The sequence below is a fragment of the Heterodontus francisci genome, chromosome 41 (genome assembly GCF_036365525.1).
Source record: "Heterodontus francisci isolate sHetFra1 chromosome 41, sHetFra1.hap1, whole genome shotgun sequence".
In the NCBI taxonomy this organism is placed as follows: Eukaryota; Metazoa; Chordata; class Chondrichthyes; order Heterodontiformes; family Heterodontidae; genus Heterodontus; species Heterodontus francisci.
In genome coordinates this window covers 35,993,647-36,012,752 of record NC_090411.1, presented here as the reverse complement: position 1 = coordinate 36,012,752, position 19,106 = coordinate 35,993,647, and the positions used below count along the sequence as shown (strand labels likewise).

Here is a 19,106-nt window from a genome sequence, read left to right as displayed (position 1 = left end):
CCTGGAGCTGCGTGTCATCTTGAAGGCAGTGACACTGGCGGAAAAAATACGTCGCCAGTGTACACCATCTAGGAGGACGCTCGACGTACAGTTATCTCTGCAGGGTCCGAAGGCGGAGAGTCGCAGCCTGGGTGCAGACGAACACCAGTGACTGGCCGCTCTCCTCGATTGGGAGACTCAGGACCGCAGCAGAGACCCAGTGTTTCCTCTTGCCCCAGAAGAAATCGATGAGTTTCTATTGGATCTTGGTGGTGCATGTAGGAGGCGAGGCCAAAGTGACCAACCTGTCCCACAGTTGGCTTATGCCCAGCGCTCATATGACCAGTGGGGCTGAACCGGGCTGCAGTTCCCTGTCTGTCCGCCCAGTGGCGGGGCTGCGCTGGGCTGCAGTTCCCTAAAGGCCAAGCCCTGGGCCTGAGGCCTGGAAATGTGTAAAATCTCCCCTGGTTCTGGATCCTGAGTGAAGAGCAGGATTCTGCCCACATGCCAACACGGTGTCGCCTTGGCAACAATGCCCTCGAATCTTGGGGGCATCGTTACTGCAGGGCTGAGCCGGGCTGCAGTTCCCTGCCTGTCCACCCGGTGGCGCGGCTGAGCCGGGCTGCAGTTCCTTGTCTGTCCACCCGGTGGCGGGGCTGAGCCAGGCTGCAGTTCCCGGTGTGGCCGCCCGGAGGCGGGGCTGAGCCGGGCTGCAGTACCCTGTCTGTCCGCCTAGTGGCGGGGCTGAGCTGGGCTGCAGTTCCCTATCTGTCCACCCGGTGGCGGGGCTGAGCCGCGCTGCAGTTCCCTGTCTGTCCACCCGGTGGCGGGGCTGAGCCGGGCTGCAGTTCCCAGTGTGGCCGCAGGCGGCGCGGTTTAGCACTCTCCGCGGACTCGCCGCCATTTTGTGACCGTGTCTCCGCCGTGGCCCCGGATCCGGCTTCTTTCGTTCGGTAAGTCCCGCCACCGCCTCCCGCGGCCTCGCCTCTCCGTGGCTCCAATGCCTTCTGCAAATTGGTCGTCTTCTTGAGCTCGGCCCGGGCTCATTGGCTGCTCGATGCCAGCTCTATACGGCCTAGACTGTGCTTCCGGGCGGAGGGACTGGAGAGCCCGAGGCTTTGCGGCCTGGGCCCTGGTCCTGGCGGGTTTAGGTGGGGGATGAAGAGGAAAGGCCAAGCCCTGGGCCTGAGGCCTGGAAATGTGTAAAATCTCCCCTGGTTCTGGATCCTGAGTGAGGAGCAGGATTCTGCCCACATGCCAACACGGTGTCGCCTTGGCAACAATGCCCTCGAATCTGGGGGGCATCGTTACCGTGGGCAACGGTGATGGGGGTCCCACCGCCCCCGTCTGCCAATGAACAACAAGGAATCCGCGCCAGATAAACACTGGGAGAATAGAGGGGGCTTGGCCCCTAAACAACAAGAGCTCATCACGGCCACTTCTCCACCCCCTGGGTCCACCCTTAGAGCCCGGTAATTTAGGGACTTGTTTTTCTTTATCCAGGTGAGGGACAGATCTTTGGTGTGAGGGAGAGGAACTGAGGAAAGGAGAGAGTGCATGGGATCCACTCTGACAATCTGAAGGTCTTTGTGCAGCTTCTGCACTCAGGCTGATTGTTTGAAAAATAAATACTGGCAGTCGGAGCATTCCTATCGCAATCTATTGTCTGGAGAGATCTCAGAGTATTTCATATAAACTGAGTTACTTTCTATAATACAGCTGCTGTTGTATTGCAGGGAAACCCCAACACTGACAAAATCCATTCTGTGTATTGGCAAATCACCAATGAGCCAGTACAATATTCACAGTAATTCACCATCTTCACCGAGTGATTTGTAAGCATATCCCTTCTCCCCAGATGTAATGAGCAGTAGAGAACAGTAATGCATATTCTGATTGTTTGGTTTGGAACCACAATTTTTCCCCCTTAGCATTATTTGGTTCAGTAAAATTGAAAAGCACATGTATGAAAGTTTGCTAATGGTCATACTGCACAGGACAGACCGTCAGAGATGATAAACAATACGGCTTATCCTTCATTGCTACTCTCTTTTTACAGAAGGTGTGTTTCCTTTGTAATGCTCACTGGACACAGTCTCATAAAGCTCACACATGAGCCCCTGTGTCTGTGCAACAATTTTTGTTGCGATCATAACAACAAGGCTTTCCTAATGTTCTGAAGTAAAATTGGAGTTTTGTTCAGTGTTTTGTAGGATTTTGGCACACACTGGTTAGTTCTGCGGTGTTATCCCATCTGTGAGAGGCAAAGGTTTGGATTTGCTTGATTAGGATCACAGTCTGGGGTTGGGAGGTGGGAAGCCTGAGACTCGCCATAGAAACTGACATCAGTTTGATTTTGTACCACTAGAATGCATTTATAGTGATTGGTGTGAGAGAGTAGTGAGAAACAGCATTCAGAGCGGAATCACAGTTCCTGCAGATGCTATGTTGAGGGGGGGAATGTGGCACAGAGTGCGAACCTTTCTGTTTGGTGCCCAGTAATCAGGTTGACATTGTGAACCTCTTAGCGCCAATCCCTCATTGTTTTATTGGATGCACTTCAGATCAGAGACTGCTGTCTCAGTTGTTGAATAATTTTCCAGATCAAGGCCCAAAGTGACTGTCCTTCAGTGTTTCTGCTTTGAGAAAAATACATGTCTGATTTCAAGGGAAGAAAGGTGGAGGTGCTGGGTTACTGGAAGCTGAAATGAGCAACAAACGGTCTAGTGAATGGACCTGTGATTATTTGTGGCATATAGTGATTACCAGTGATATACTAACAGTGTGAAAAAAATTCTGTGGCACTATTCAGTGTCCCTAAAAACAACATGATTTGGTCATTTATTTCATTGCTGTGTGTGATCTTGCTGTGTGCAAATTGGCTGCTGCTTTTCCTACGTTACAATAATGACTACTCTTCAAAGAGATAGCATTTCATTGGCTGCAAATGGGACTTCTTGAGGATGTGAAAGGCACTATAAATTTAAGTTTGTTCTTTCCATCTAGTATGGTGGACGTGTTTACTAGTGATATTGGGTAAAGTGAGCTGTGGCTACTGGAGTAATGAAAAGAAACTTTGTTTACAAGAAACATCAAGAGAGATTAAGATGTATTTACTGATGGTAATTAGTGATGGGAGCTGGGACGAGTAGTGACATCTGGTGATTGGAGATGTGTTTATTTGGTACATTTAGTGAGGGGAATTGATAATTGTCAATCCATCTACCATCATTCACTCCCTCCACCACTGGCGCACAGTGGCAGCAGTGTGTACCATCTACAAGATGCCTTGCAGCAACTCACCAAGGCTTCTTCAGCAGTACCACCCAACCCCATGACCCCTACCACTTAGAAGAACAAAGGCAGCAGACACATGGGAACACCACCACCTGCAAGTTGCCTTTCAAGTCACACACCAACCTTACTGTTCCTTCACTGTCACTGGGTCAAAATCCTGGAACTCCCTTCCTAATAACACTGTGAGTGTGCCTACATCACACTGACTGCAGCAGTTCAAGAAAGCAGCTCACCACCACCTTCTCAAGGGCAATTTGGGATGGGCAATAAATTCTGTCCTTGTCAACAATGCTCACATCCCAAGAACGAATACAAAAAAAGTTGAAGGAAAAGATGGGAATGATGAAGATTAAAAGGCAGTGAGATGAAGAATGAGAATGAAAGACAATGCTTAGAAGTGAAGGGGAAAGTGGAAATGGAAACATTGATGGCTGAGTGAATGAGACAGAAAGACTTGTTTCATCTCCAGTATCTTGTGGAAATTAAGCTGACCTCAGATTGTGAGTATATGAGCCACTGAAGCAACCTTTGCAACTATCAGGCTTCCCAGTGAGGTTGAATGGGACTGTTTATTTCTCCCTGATTGTCAATATTGTGGGTCTACGCCCTTTGAATTAGTTTGGGGCAGAGACTTCACCTGGAGCCTACTGCACATAAGCAACATCACAAAACTAGTGCTGATCCAGTAGTGACAGGAGAATGTGTGTCACACCAGTGTATAAGACGAGTTCTCAATTCCATTGATCTCTGCTGATGTATTGATGCTGTGGGAATGCTTCATATTGACTCTGGAAACAATAGAAAGAAATATCCTAAATTGTTTGGAAATCCCCTCACTTTAACCCCAAAATAAAGGAAAAAATGACTCTTTTGTCTGCATTGGGCAGTTTGTAATGATGAATTGAAAAGTGTGTAAGTCATATCTGGAGACACTGGCTCACCTTTCCCTCAGCACATTCCTACACCATCATCATCCCTTCTTCTTAGGCAGTCCCTTGGGATGGAGGATGACTTCCTTTTACTCTGGTTCAGTGGGTTCTGAAATGTCTAGTAAGTCCAATGTGTGATCTGCAGTCTCTGCCACATGAGAGGCAGGTGGTGCCTGAAGGGTCAGGTAGATGAGTAGTTTGGGAGTTTGTGTACTCTCTCCAATGCCTTGACTTTGTCTCTGCTTATTCCCAACAAAGTCCTCAAGGTGTACGATGCCTTTTCAAATGAACTTTCTCCATCTAGGATGGTCACAAGCCAGGGGCGTCCACAAGTCGACGGGAATGTTTGATCTCTTCAGTGATGTTTTGAGGACATCGCTTCACTAAAGCATTTCCACTGTCATCCTGGGAGTCTCCTGTCACAACCAGGTTCTGAGTAGAACAGCTACTTTGGGAGTCTGGTGTCAGGCGTGGGAACAACAAACCCTGCCCAGCAGAGCTGGTTTTGGGTGATTAGCACCTTCCCCGAAGCATGTGAGAAAAAGGTCTTTCACTAAACACTCGGCAAACGAAGGTCCTCTTCTAACCAACTCCCACAGCGCAACACCTCCCCCATCAATCAAGATCAATGATGAGATTGCGGAAAATGTGACCATTTTCCATATCTTGGGAGCCTCCTCTCAGCGAAGGCAGACGTAGATGATGAGGTTCATCATTGCCTCCAATGTGCCAGCTCAGCCTTCAGCCGACTGAGGAAGAGAGTATTTGAGGATCAGGATCTCAAACCCGAGACAAAGATTATGGTTGACCAGATAATAGAGATCCCTGCGCTCCTATATGCTTTGGAGACTTGGACAACCTACAGCAGGTACCTCATAGCACTGGAGAAGTACCAGCAGAGAAACCTCCGCAAGATCCTCCAAATCCGGTGGCAAGAAAGGCTGTCCAACAGTAGCGTCTTCTCCCAAGCCAACTGGCCCAGCATCGGGTTGCTAATCACCCAAAACCAGTGTACCAGCTCATTGTTCAAGCACCATGTTACCACTTAAAATAAATGGTTGTTTCACAGCAGGGAGCGGCATCACTGCTCATAATACTGTGTAAAGGTACATACACATACGATACACAGAGACGTGCGGAGATAGATTAGGTCGTAGCTTCCACTCCATCATATACTGCCCAAATACATTATACATGGAGTTCCCTGTTCAAATACTTTACAAATACATTATACCGAGGGGTCCCTGTTCAAATACTTTACAGATACATTATACCGAGGGGTCCCTGTTCAAATACTTTACAGATACATTACGCGGAGGGGTCCCTGTTCAAATACTTTACAGATACATTACGCTGAGGGATCCCTGTTCAAATACTTTACAGATACATTACGCTGAGGGGTCCTTGTTCAGATACTTTACAGATACATTACACCGAGGGGTCCCTGTTCAAATACTTTACAGATACATTACACCGAGGGGTCCATGTTCAAATACTTTACAGATACATTATACCGAGGGATCCCTGTTCAAATACTTTACAGATACATTACACGGAGGGGTCCCTGTTCAAATACTTTACAGATACATTACACCGAGGGGTCCCTGTTCAAATACTTTACAGATACATTATACCGAGGGATCCCTGTTCAGATACTTTACAGATACATTATACCGAGGGGTCCCTGTTCAAATACTTTATAGATACATTACACCGAGGGGTCCCTGTTCAAATACTTTACAGATACATTACACCGAGGGGTCCCTGTTCAAATACTTTATAGATACATTACACCGAGGGGTCCCTGTTTAAATACTTTACAGATACATTACACCGAGGGGTCCCTGTTTAAATACTTTACAGATACATTACGCCGAGGGGTCCCTGTTCAAATACTTTACAGATACATTATACCGAGGGGTCCCTGTTCAAATACTTTACAGATACATTACACCGAGGGGTCCCTGTTCAAATACTTTACAGATACATTACACCGAGGGGTCCCTGTTCAAATACTTTACAGATACATTACACCGAGGGGTCCCTGTTCAAATACTTTACAGATACATTATACCGAGGGGTCCCTGTTCAGATACTTTACAGATACATTACACCGAGGGGTCCCTGTTCAAATACTTTACAGATACATTACACCGAGGGGTCCCTGTTCAAATACTTTACAGATACATTATACCGAGGGGTCCCTGTTCAGATACTTTACAGATACATTACACCGAGGGGTCCCTGTTCAAATACTTTATAGATACATTACACCGAGGGGTCCCTGTTTAAATACTTTACAGATACATTATACCGAGGGGTCCCTGTTCAAATACTTTACAGATACATTACACCGAGGGGTCCCTGTTTAAGTACTTTACACCGAGGGGTCCCTGTTTAAATACTTTACAGATACATTACACCGAGGGGTCCCTGTTTAAATACTTTACAGATACATTACACCGAGGGGTCCCTGTTTAAATACTTTACAGATACATTACACCGAGGGGTCCCTGTTCAGATACTTTACAGATACATTATACCGAGGGGTCCCTGTTCAAATACTTTACAGATACATTACACCGAGGGGTCCCTGTTTAAATACTTTACAGATACATTATACCGAGGGGTCCCTGTTCAGATACTTTACAGATACATTATACCAAGGGGTCCCTGTTCAAATACTTTACAGATACATTACACCGAGGGGTCCCTGTTCAAATACTTTACAGATACATTATACCGAGGGATCCCTGTTCAGATACTTTACAGATACATTACACCGAGGGGTCCCTGTTCAAATACTTTACAGATACATTATACCGAGGGATCCCTGTTCAAATACTTTACAGATACATTATACCGAGGGATCCCTGTTCAGATACTTTACAGATACATTACACCGAGGGGTCCCTGTTCAGATACTTTACAGATACATTATACCAAGGGGTCCCTGTTCAAATACTTTACAGATACATTACACCGAGGGGTCCCTGTTCAGATACTTTACAGATACATTATACCGAGGGGTCCCTGTTCAAATACTTTACAGATACATTACACCGAGGGGTCCCTGTTCAAATACTTTATAGATACATTACACCGAGGGGTCCCTGTTCAAATACTTTACAGATACATTACACCGAGGGGTCCCTGTTCAAATACTTTACAGATACATTACACCGAGGGGTCCCTGTTCAAATACTTTATAGATACATTACACCGAGGGGTCCCTGTTTAAATACTTTACAGATACATTACACCGAGGGGTCCCTGTTTAAATACTTTACAGATACATTACGCCGAGGGGTCCCTGTTCAAATACTTTACAGATACATTATACCGAGGGGTCCCTGTTCAAATACTTTACAGATACATTACACCGAGGGGTCCCTGTTCAAATACTTTATAGATACATTACACCGAGGGGTCCCTGTTCAAATACTTTATAGATACATTACACCGAGGGGTCCCTGTTCAAATACTTTATAGATACATTACACCGAGGGGTCCCTGTTTAAATACTTTACAGATACATTACACCGAGGGGTCCCTGTTTAAATACTTTACAGATACATTACGCCGAGGGGTCCCTGTTCAAATACTTTACAGATACATTATACCGAGGGGTCCCTGTTCAAATACTTTACAGATACATTACACCGAGGGGTCCCTGTTCAAATACTTTACAGATACATTACACCGAGGGGTCCCTGTTCAAATACTTTACAGATACATTACACCGAGGGGTCCCTGTTCAAATACTTTACAGATACATTATACCGAGGGGTCCCTGTTCAGATACTTTACAGATACATTACACCGAGGGGTCCCTGTTCAAATACTTTACAGATACATTATACCGAGGGGTCCCTGTTCAGATACTTTACAGATACATTACACCGAGGGGTCCCTGTTCAAATACTTTACAGATACATTACACCGAGGGGTCCCTGTTCAAATACTTTACAGATACATTACACCGAGGGGTCCCTGTTTAAATACTTTACAGATACATTACACCGAGGGGTCCCTGTTTAAATACTTTACAGATACATTACGCCGAGGGGTCCCTGTTCAAATACTTTACAGATACATTATACCGAGGGGTCCCTGTTCAAATACTTTACAGATACATTACACCGAGGGGTCCCTGTTCAAATACTTTACAGATACATTACACCGAGGGGTCCCTGTTCAAATACTTTACAGATACATTACACCGAGGGGTCCCTGTTCAGATACTTTACAGATACATTACACCGAGGGGTCCCTGTTCAGATACTTTACAGATACATTACACCGAGGGGTCCCTGTTCAGATACTTTACAGATACATTACACCGAGGGGTCCCTGTTCAAATACTTTACAGATACATTACACCGAGGGGTCCCTGTTCAGATACTTTACAGATACATTATACCGAGGGGTCCCTGTTCAGATACTTTACAGATACATTACACCGAGGGGTCCCTGTTCAAATACTTTACAGATACATTACACCGAGGGGTCCCTGTTCAGATACTTTACAGATACATTACACCGAGGGGTCCCTGTTCAAATACTTTACAGATACATTACACCGAGGGGTCCCTGTTCAAATACTTTACAGATACATTACACCGAGGGGTCCCTGTTTAAGTACTTTACACCGAGGGGTCCCTGTTTAAATACTTTACAGATACATTACACCGAGGGGTCCCTGTTTAAATACTTTACAGATACATTACGCCGAGGGGTCCCTGTTCAAATACTTTACAGATACATTATACCGAGGGGTCCCTGTTCAAATACTTTACAGATACATTACACCGAGGGGTCCCTGTTCAAATACTTTACAGATACATTACACCGAGGGGTCCCTGTTTAAATACTTTACAGATACATTACACCGAGGGGTCCCTGTTCAAATACTTTACAGATACATTACACCGAGGGGTCCCTGTTTAAGTACTTTACACCGAGGGGTCCCTGTTCAGATACTTTACAGATACATTACACCGAGGGGTCCCTGTTCAAATACTTTACAGATACATTACACCGAGGGATCCCTGTTCAGATACTTTACAGATACATTATACCGAGGGGTCCCTGTTCAAATACTTTACAGATACATTACACCGAGGGGTCCCTGTTCAAATACTTTACAGATACATTACACCGAGGGGTCCCTGTTCAAATACTTTACAGATACATTATACCGAGGGATCCCTGTTCAGATACTTTACAGATACATTATACCGAGGGGTCCCTGTTCAAATACTTTATAGATACATTACACCGAGGGGTCCCTGTTCAAATACTTTACAGATACATTATACCGAGGGATCCCTGTTCAGATACTTTACAGATACATTATACCGAGGGGTCCCTGTTCAAATACTTTACAGATACATTACGCCGAGGGGTCCCTGTTCAAATACTTTACAGATACATTACACCGAGGGGTCCCTGTTCAAATACTTTACAGATACATTATACCGAGGGGTCCCTGTTCAAATACTTTATAGATACATTACACCGAGGGGTCCCTGTTTAAATACTTTACAGATACATTACACCGAGGGGTCCCTGTTCAAATACTTTACAGATACATTATACCGAGGGGTCCCTGTTCAAATACTTTACAGATACATTACACCGAGGGGTCCCTGTTCAAATACTTTACAGATACATTACACCGAGGGGTCCCTGTTCAAATACTTTACAGATACATTATACCGAGGGGTCCCTGTTCAAATACTTTACAGATACATTACACCGAGGGGTCCCTGTTCAAATACTTTACAGATACATTACACCGAGGGGTCCCTGTTCAAATACTTTACAGATACATTACACCGAGGGGTCCCTGTTCAAATACTTTACAGATACATTACACCGAGGGGTCCCTGTTCAAATACTTTACAGATACATTACACCGAGGGGTCCCTGTTCAAATACTTTACAGATACATTATACCGAGGGGTCCCTGTTCAAATACTTTACAGATACATTACACCGAGGGGTCCCTGTTCAGATACTTTACAGATACATTATACCGAGGGGTCCCTGTTCAGATACTTTACAGATACATTACACCGAGGGGTCCCTGTTCAAATACTTTACAGATACATTATACCGAGGGGTCCCTGTTCAAATACTTTACAGATACATTACACCGAGGGGTCCCTGTTCAGATACTTTACAGATACATTACACCGAGGGGTCCCTGTTTAAATACTTTACAGATACATTACACCGAGGGGTCCCTGTTCAAATACTTTACAGATACATTACACCGAGGGGTCCCTGTTTAAGTACTTTACACCGAGGGGTCCCTGTTTAAATACTTTACAGATACATTACACCGAGGGGTCCCTGTTTAAATACTTTACAGATACATTACACCGAGGGGTCCCTGTTCAAATACTTTACAGATACATTACACCGAGGGGTCCCTGTTCAAATACTTTACAGATACATTACACCGAGGGGTCCCTGTTTAAGTACTTTACACCGAGGGGTCCCTGTTTAAATACTTTACAGATACATTACACCGAGGGGTCCCTGTTCAAATACTTTACAGATACATTACACCGAGGGGTCCCTGTTCAAAGACTTTACAGATACATTACACCGAGGGGTCCCTGTTCAGATACTTTACAGATACATTATACCGAGGGGTCCCTGTTTAAATACTTTACAGATACATTACACCGAGGGGTCCCTGTTCAGATACTTTACAGATACATTATACCGAGGGGTCCCTGTTTAAATACTTTACAGATACATTATACCGAGGGGTCCCTGTTCAAATACTTTACAGATACATTATACCGAGGGGTCCCTGTTCAGATACTTTACAGATACATTATACCGAGGGGTCCCTGTTCAGATACTTTACAGATACATTACACCGAGGGGTCCCTGTTTAAATACTTTACAGATACATTACACCGAGGGGTCCCTGTTCAGATACTTTACAGATACATTATACCGAGGGGTCCCTGTTCAAATACTTTACAGATACATTACACCGAGGGGTCCCTGTTCAAATACTTTACAGATACATTACACCGAGGGGTCCCTGTTCAAATACTTTACAGATACATTACACCGAGGGGTCCCTGTTCAGATACTTTACAGATACATTATACCGAGGGGTCCCTGTTCAAATACTTTACAGATACATTACACCGAGGGGTCCCTGTTTAAATACTTTACAGATACATTACACCGAGGGGTCCCTGTTCAGATACTTTACAGATACATTATACCGAGGGGTCCCTGTTCAAATACTTTACAGATACATTACACCGAGGGGTCCCTGTTTAAATACTTTACAGATACATTATACCGAGGGGTCCCTGTTCAAATACTTTACAGATACATTACACCGAGGGGTCCCTGTTTAAATACTTTACAGATACATTACACCGAGGGGTCCCTGTTCAGATACTTTACAGATACATTATACCGAGGGGTCCCTGTTCAAATACTTTACAGATACATTACACCGAGGGGTCCCTGTTTAAATACTTTACAGATACATTACACCGAGGGGTCCCTGTTCAGATACTTTACAGATACATTATACCGAGGGGTCCCTGTTCAAATACTTTACAGATACATTATACCGAGGGGTCCCTGTTCAGATACTTTACAGATACATTATACCGAGGGGTCCCTGTTCAAATACTTTACAGATACATTACACCGAGGGGTCCCTGTTTAAATACTTTACAGATACATTACACCGAGGGGTCCCTGTTCAGATACTTTACAGATACATTATACCGAGGGGTCCCTGTTCAAATACTTTACAGATACATTACACCGAGGGGTCCCTGTTTAAATACTTTACAGATACATTACACCGAGGGGTCCCTGTTCAAATACTTTACAGATACATTACACCGAGGGGTCCCTGTTCAGATACTTTACAGATACATTATACCGAGGGGTCCCTGTTCAAATACTTTACAGATACATTACACCGAGGGGTCCCTGTTCAGATACTTTACAGATACATTATACCGAGGGGTCCCTGTTTAAATACTTTACAGATACATTATACCGAGGGGTCCCTGTTTAAATACTTTACAGATACATTACACCGAGGGGTCCCTGTTTAAATACTTTACAGATACATTACACCGAGGGGTCCCTGTTCAGATACTTTACAGATACATTATACCGAGGGGTCCCTGTTCAAATACTTTACAGATACATTACACCGAGGGGTCCCTGTTCAGATACTTTACAGATACATTATACCGAGGGGTCCCTGTTTAAATACTTTACAGATACATTATACCGAGGGGTCCCTGTTCAAATACTTTACAGATACATTATACCGAGGGGTCCCTGTTCAAATACTTTACAGATACATTATACCGAGGGGTCCCTGTTCAAATACTTTACAGATACATTACACCGAGGGGTCCCTGTTCAAATACTTTACAGATACATTATACCGAGGGGTCCCTGTTCAAATACTTTACAGATACATTATGCCCCCAATTTGTAAATTGATATTTGTGTTGAAGGTATTGAAAATCACAGAAGACCAGTGTAATATTCTTGCCGTTATGGCGCATGTCGCTCTTATATAAAGATCCTGTCTGGTAGCAGGAAGCTCATGACCAAGGCATTCATCACATTCACATCACTTTTCTGCCAGTTTGTTTCATACTGAATTTGTAAAAATTTTAATTTAAAAATACTGAAACACCAAAAAACACTAATTTTGATCAAACCAAAAATTAGTAAACCCCCCCTGCATGCCTAGATGTCTCATTTCATACCGTCCTGACAGGGCAAATGGAGGAATACTGAGAAAGTGAGTCTTCACTTCAACACAGTGAGGATACAGAGAGGAAGAAAAGTGTGGATTGTAGTTAAGATTTGTGAATTGCATCCCAGTGCATTGAGATGTGGTAGCCAGTCCGTCTGCCCTTCTAGTAACAACAATTTGCATTCATGTAGCACATTTAATTAGACAAAAATGGATAGCAAAACAAAGAGGTGATAGATATTGGAGAGGTGGGCAAAAGCTTGATCAAAGAGATGGGTTTTACAGGAGGGTTTTGAAAGAGAGGGTGGAATAGGGAAGAGGCTTTAAAAGAGAATTGCCGAGTGTGTGGCCCGGACAGCTGAAGGAACAGTGTCAGAGGATCAGGGAGTTCTGGAGAGGGTTATAGGACTGATGGAGGTTATGGAGTTAGCAAGGGGTGAGGCCATGAAGGGATTTAAACAACGGATGAGAATTTTAAGTCTGGGAGACTAATAGCCATTGTCGGTCGCAAAGACAGAGCTGATGCATGAGCGGGTCTTGGTGTGGAATAAGATACGGGGAGTAGAGTTTTTGATGATCTGAAGTTAATGTAAGGTTGAGGATGGGAAGCGGGCCAGGAGAGGATTAGAATAGTTGAGTCGGGGTGATAAAAGCATAGAAGAAGTTTGCAGTGACAGATGAGCTGAAGCAGGGAATAGGCTGGCAATAAATTGGAGGTGGGATTTGCTGGAGATTCTCTGATTACAATTGGAAAGAAAAGAATGGAGTTCGGACCATTTCAGGGACAGAATCCAGATTTGAAAAGTTCAAACATAGAGCCACAGCTACAGATTTGGGAGCTATTAAAGTGTTAAAGACCTCGATGAGAAGGATGAACCACCCATGGTTAACAAAGGTGGTCAAGGAGAGTATCTAATCAAAAACTAAGGCATACAAAGCAGCGAAAACTAGTGGTAGGCCAGAGGACTGGGAATTTTTTTAGGAACCAGCAGTGGATGACTGAAAAACTAATAAAGAGGGAGAAAATTGATTATGAGAGTAAATTGGCAAGAAATATAAAAATCAACAGCAAGAGCTTCAATGGGTATATAAAAAGGAGAGTAGCTCAAGTGAGCGTGGGACCCTTGGAGGATGCCACTGGAGAATTGATAACGGGGAACAGGGAAATGGTAGATAATTTAAACTAATATTTTGCTTCGGTCTTCATGTTGGAGGACACTATAAACATCTCACCGATATCAGATAAGCAAGGAGTTAATGGGAGGAAAGATCTTGTTACATTCTCTATCGTGAGGAATAAAGTATTTGACAAACTAATGGGACTAAAAGCAGATAAGTCACCAGGACCTGACGGCCTGCATCCAAGGGTTTTAAAGGAAGTGGCTGCAGAGATAGTGGAGGCATTGGTCGAAATATTCCAGAACTCACTGGATACCTGGAGGGTCCTAGCAGATTAGAAAACCGCTAATGTGGCGCCCCTGTTCAAGAAGGGAGGGAGACAAAAAGCAGCAAACTAGGGCCAGCCAGCCTAATATCAGCCATTGGGAAAATGCTAGAGTCCATTATTAAGGAAGAAATAGCAGGACATTTAGAAAAGCTTAACGCAATCAAACAGAATCATCCTGGTTTTATGAAAGGGAAATCATGTTTGACAAATTTGCTCGAGTTCTTTGAGGATATAACAAGCAGAGTTGATAAAGGGGAACTGGTAGACGTAGTGTATTTGGATTTCCAGAAGGCATTCGATAAGGTGCCACATAAAAAGATTATTGCACAAGATAGGAGCTCACAGTATTGGGGGTAATGTATTAGCATGGATTGAGGATTGGTTAATTCACAGAAGACAGAGAGTTGGGATAATGGGTCTTTTTCAGGTTGGAAAAATGTAACTAGTGGCGTGCCACAAGGATCAGTCCTAGGCCTCAATTATTTATTATCTATATTAATGACTTGGAGGAAAGGGTGTAATATATCCAAATTTGCTGTAGATACAAAAATAGGTGGGAGGGCATGTTGTGATGAGGACATAAGGAATCTGCAAGGGGATATAGATAGGTTGAGTGAGTGGGCAAAAACTTGGCAGATGGAGTTTAATGTAGGAAAGTGAGAGGTCATACACTTTGGTCGGAAGAATCAAAAGGCAGACTATTTAAATGGCGAGATACTCCAAAAAAATGCAGTAAAGAGGGATCTGGCTGTTCTTATACATGAAACACAACGAGTTAGCATGCAGGTGCAGCAAGTAATTAAGAAGGCAAATGGAATTTTGGCCTTTATTGCTCGGGGGTTGAAGTTTAAAAATAGGGAAGTCTTGTTACAACTGTGCAGGGTGTTGGTTAGGCTGCACCTGGAGTACTGTGTACAGTTTTGGTCCCCATATTTAAGAAGGGATATACTGGCATTGGAGGCAGTTCAAAAGAGATTCACTAGGCTGATTCCTGGGATGAAGGGGTTGTCTTATCAAGAACGGCTAAACAGGTTAGGCCTTTATTCATTAGAGTTTAGAAGAATGACAGGTGATCTTATTGAAACGTACAAGATTCTGAGGGGGCTTGACAGGGTAAATGTTGAGAAGATGTTTCCACTAGTGGGGGAATCTCGAACTAGGGGACATAGTTACAGAATAAGGGGGCACACATTTAAAACTGAGATGCAAAGGAATTTCTTCTCTCAGAGGGTAGTGAATATCTGGAATTCTCTACCCCAGAGAGTTGTGAAGGCTAGGACACTGAAAGTATTTAAAGAGGAGGTAGATAGATTTTTGAAATATCGGGGAGTTGAGGGCTCTGAGGAGCTGGCACGAAAGAGGAGTTGAGGTCTGGGGCAGATCAACCATGATCTTATTGAATGGCGGGGCAGGCTTGAGGGGCCGAATGGCCGACTGTTGCTCCTATTATGTTCTTTGCGCAGGAATGCGGCGTTGGAGATGGAGCATTATTTTGCAAACTTTACTCTCTATATGTTAACTTCATAACCTGTCTACAAAATGTTCCTTTCTGTTGCCACCTATTCCCATTATAAATTGTAATGTCCACACTTATAATGAAAACTGTCTTTGCAAACTTGTCATGCAGTGGTGAAGCTGGCCTCAGTTTTGCAGCTCTCACCTCAGTCTGTACTAGAGAGAATGTACTATGCCCCTACCAACTCTTATTTCCCAGCTTCCAAATAAATGTAAACATTGCTATTTAATTGTAAATAAAATTAAAATCTGAATATGATATAAAAATGAGGACACAATGTATGACGTTAAAATTGGGACTGAATTATATCTGCATGCTTTGGCCCAGTTATTCCCTGCCCTTTAACCCCACAACACCTAAAGACTACTGTTGGTCTTGACTCTCTATGTGCAGAACCACAGGAGATTGACTAATGCACCAGTAAAGTGTGACATAGTAAACTAACAAAGAAAGACACGGTGTTTACATTGCCCTTTATCAGATCCTCATGATGTCCCAAAGCTTCTGTTACTGTTGAAGTGTCGTCACTCTTACATCAGTAAACATAGCAGCCAGTTTACACACAGCCAGGTCCCACAAACAGCATTGAGATGAAAGACCAGATTTTTTTTGGCAATGTTGAAAGAGGGGGAATGGTGGTCAGGACATTAGGAGAACTGAACTCCCCGCTCTACTTCAAATAGTACTGTAGGATCTTTATCGTCTGCTTGAATCACTAGAACAGGAAGATGGTCTACATTTAATGTCTCATCAGTGCTCCCGTTGTACTTCACTGGTGCATCAGCCTAGATTATGTGCTCAAGTCCTAGAGTGTATTGCATTAGTATAACATTCCTATTTCCCAAACCCATCATTACTGTGAACTCTCTGAATGAGCAATCATTTATACTGAATTCTGGGCTCAAGTTCAGAAGTTATGATCTGGTTTCAGGTTGTTTAAAATTAATTTTAGTTAGGACCTTTACATCCAGCACACAAGAGGAGGTTTGTGTTGCATCAATCTGTTTGCTGGAAGGAAGAGATTGGAACATTGGGAACATAGTTCCCAGTTAAGGTTGGATTTGACCACCGTCTCAGAAATGGTCAAGTGCTGTATCACCACGTCCCCCAGTGCCTCCATAGCCCCCGTCCCCCAGTGCCTCCATAGCCCCTTTCCCCCAGTGCCTCCATGGCCCCCGTCCCCCAGTGCCTCCATGGCCCCCGTCCCCCAGTGCCTCCATGGCCCCCGTCCCCCAGTGCCTCCATGGCCCCCGTCCCCCAGTGCCTCCATGGCCCCCGTCCCCCAGTGCCTCCATGGCCCCCGTCCCCCAGTGCCTCCATGGCCCCCGTCCCACAGTGCCTCCACGGCCCCCGTCCCCCAGTGCTTCCATGGCCCGCATCCCCCAGTGCCTCTATAGTTCCTTGTCACCCAGTGCCTACATGGCCCACGTCCCCCAGTGCCTCCATGGCCCCCATCCCCAGTGCCTCCATAGCCCCCGTCCCCCAGTGCCTGCATGGCTCCCGTCCCCCAGTGCCTCCATGGCTCCTGTCCCCCAGTGCCTCCATAGCCCCCGTCCCCCAGTGCCTCCATAGCCCCCGTCCCCCAGTGCCTCCATGGCCCCCGTCCCCCAGTGCCTGCATGGCCCCCGTACCCCAGTGCCTGCATGGTCCGCGTCCCCCAGTTCCTCCATGGCCCCCGTCCCCCAGTGCTTCCATGGCCCGCGTCCCCCAGTGCCTCTATAGTTCCTTGTCACCAGTGCCTACATGGCCCGCGTCCCCCAGTGCCTCCATGGCCCCCGTCCCCCAGTGCCTTCATAGCCCCCGTCCCCCAGTGCCTCCATGGCCCCCGTCCCCCAGTGCCTCCATGGCCCCCGTCCCCCAGTGCCTCCATGGCCCCCGTCCCCCAGTGCCTCCATGGCCCCCGTCCCCCAGTGCCTCCATGTCCCCCGTCCCCCAGTGCCTCCATGGCACCCGTCACCCAGTGCCTGTATAACGCAAAACAGATAAGTAATGATTTTTTTTTAATGAGTGCTTTATGATCATTGTGACATTGTAGAATGTGCTGTATTACTAATGTTGTACTATAACTGGCGAGCTGAACACTGAATGAACTCCCTTGTGACGCTATATGACTCACTTTACAGACCATTTTGGTGGGAAGCCAATAAACTGAGTCTTGCTGTCAGATCACAGCACAAACCTGAAACAGTTCTGTTTCACTTGTACATACAATGGCAAATTTTATGACAATCAGAAATATTTTCAAATTAGATTTCTATTTCTTTAAATCAATTCAATCTGTGCAGGATAGTGCCATTTATCTAGTTCAGAATGGGGAAGCACTTAATGCTCGCAAATACTCTGTAATATTCCATACACCCAATTTCAAGCAATGGAAAAAGGGATTTTGTGCAGTGGGATGTTGTATCTGGGGTGAGTGAATGGGAAAGGATTTTGTTCGTTTGAAAAGAAGGAAATATTTGTTTCCTTTGGGATTCTGCGAATATATTTTGATCAGCATTTTATAGACTTTGATTGAATAGGAACATAATTGTTCTCTTGTACTTCTGAACAATTGGAGCAAATGCAATTTAAAGAATTAAGAGTGAATGAGAGTGTGTGAGAGATACCGGGATTGACAGAGTGTGCGTGAGATATACGGCGATTGTCAATGAGAATGTGTGTGATATACTGGGATTGACAGTGAGAGTGTGTGTGATATACTGGGATTGACAATGAGAGTGTGTGTGATATACTGGGATTGACAATGAGAGTGTGTGTGATATACTGGGATTGACAGTGAATGTGTGTGATATACTGGGATTGACAATGAGAGTGTATGTGATATACTGGGATTGACAATGAGAGTGTGTGTGATATACTGGGATTGACAATGAGAGTGTGTGTGATATACTGGGATTGACTGAAAGTGTGTGTGATATACTGGGATTGACAATGAGAATGTGTGTGATATACTGGGATTGACAATGAGAGTGTGTGTGATATACTAGGATTGACAATGAGAGTGTGTGTGATATACTGGGATTGACAATGAGAATGTGTGTGATATACTGGGATTGTCAATGAGAGTGTGTGTGATATACTGGGATTGACAATGAGAATGTGTGTGATATACTGGGATTGACTGAAAGTGTGTGAGATATACTGGGATTGACAATG

General features: G+C 44.7%; 1 protein-coding gene across 3 annotated transcripts in view; it reads left to right on the top strand.

Annotated features, from left to right (window-relative positions):
• Positions 1-835: 835 nt before the first annotated feature.
• The window catches only part of LOC137353488 (CCR4-NOT transcription complex subunit 3-like), a 100,800-nt gene continuing 82,529 nt past the window's right edge, over positions 836-19,106 (top strand). For all 3 annotated transcript variants that reach the window (XM_068019817.1, XM_068019816.1, XM_068019815.1), the window contains exon 1: positions 836-932. The gene's annotated coding sequence lies outside the window, so the exon portion shown is untranslated. The remainder of the gene's footprint in view (positions 933-19,106) is intronic.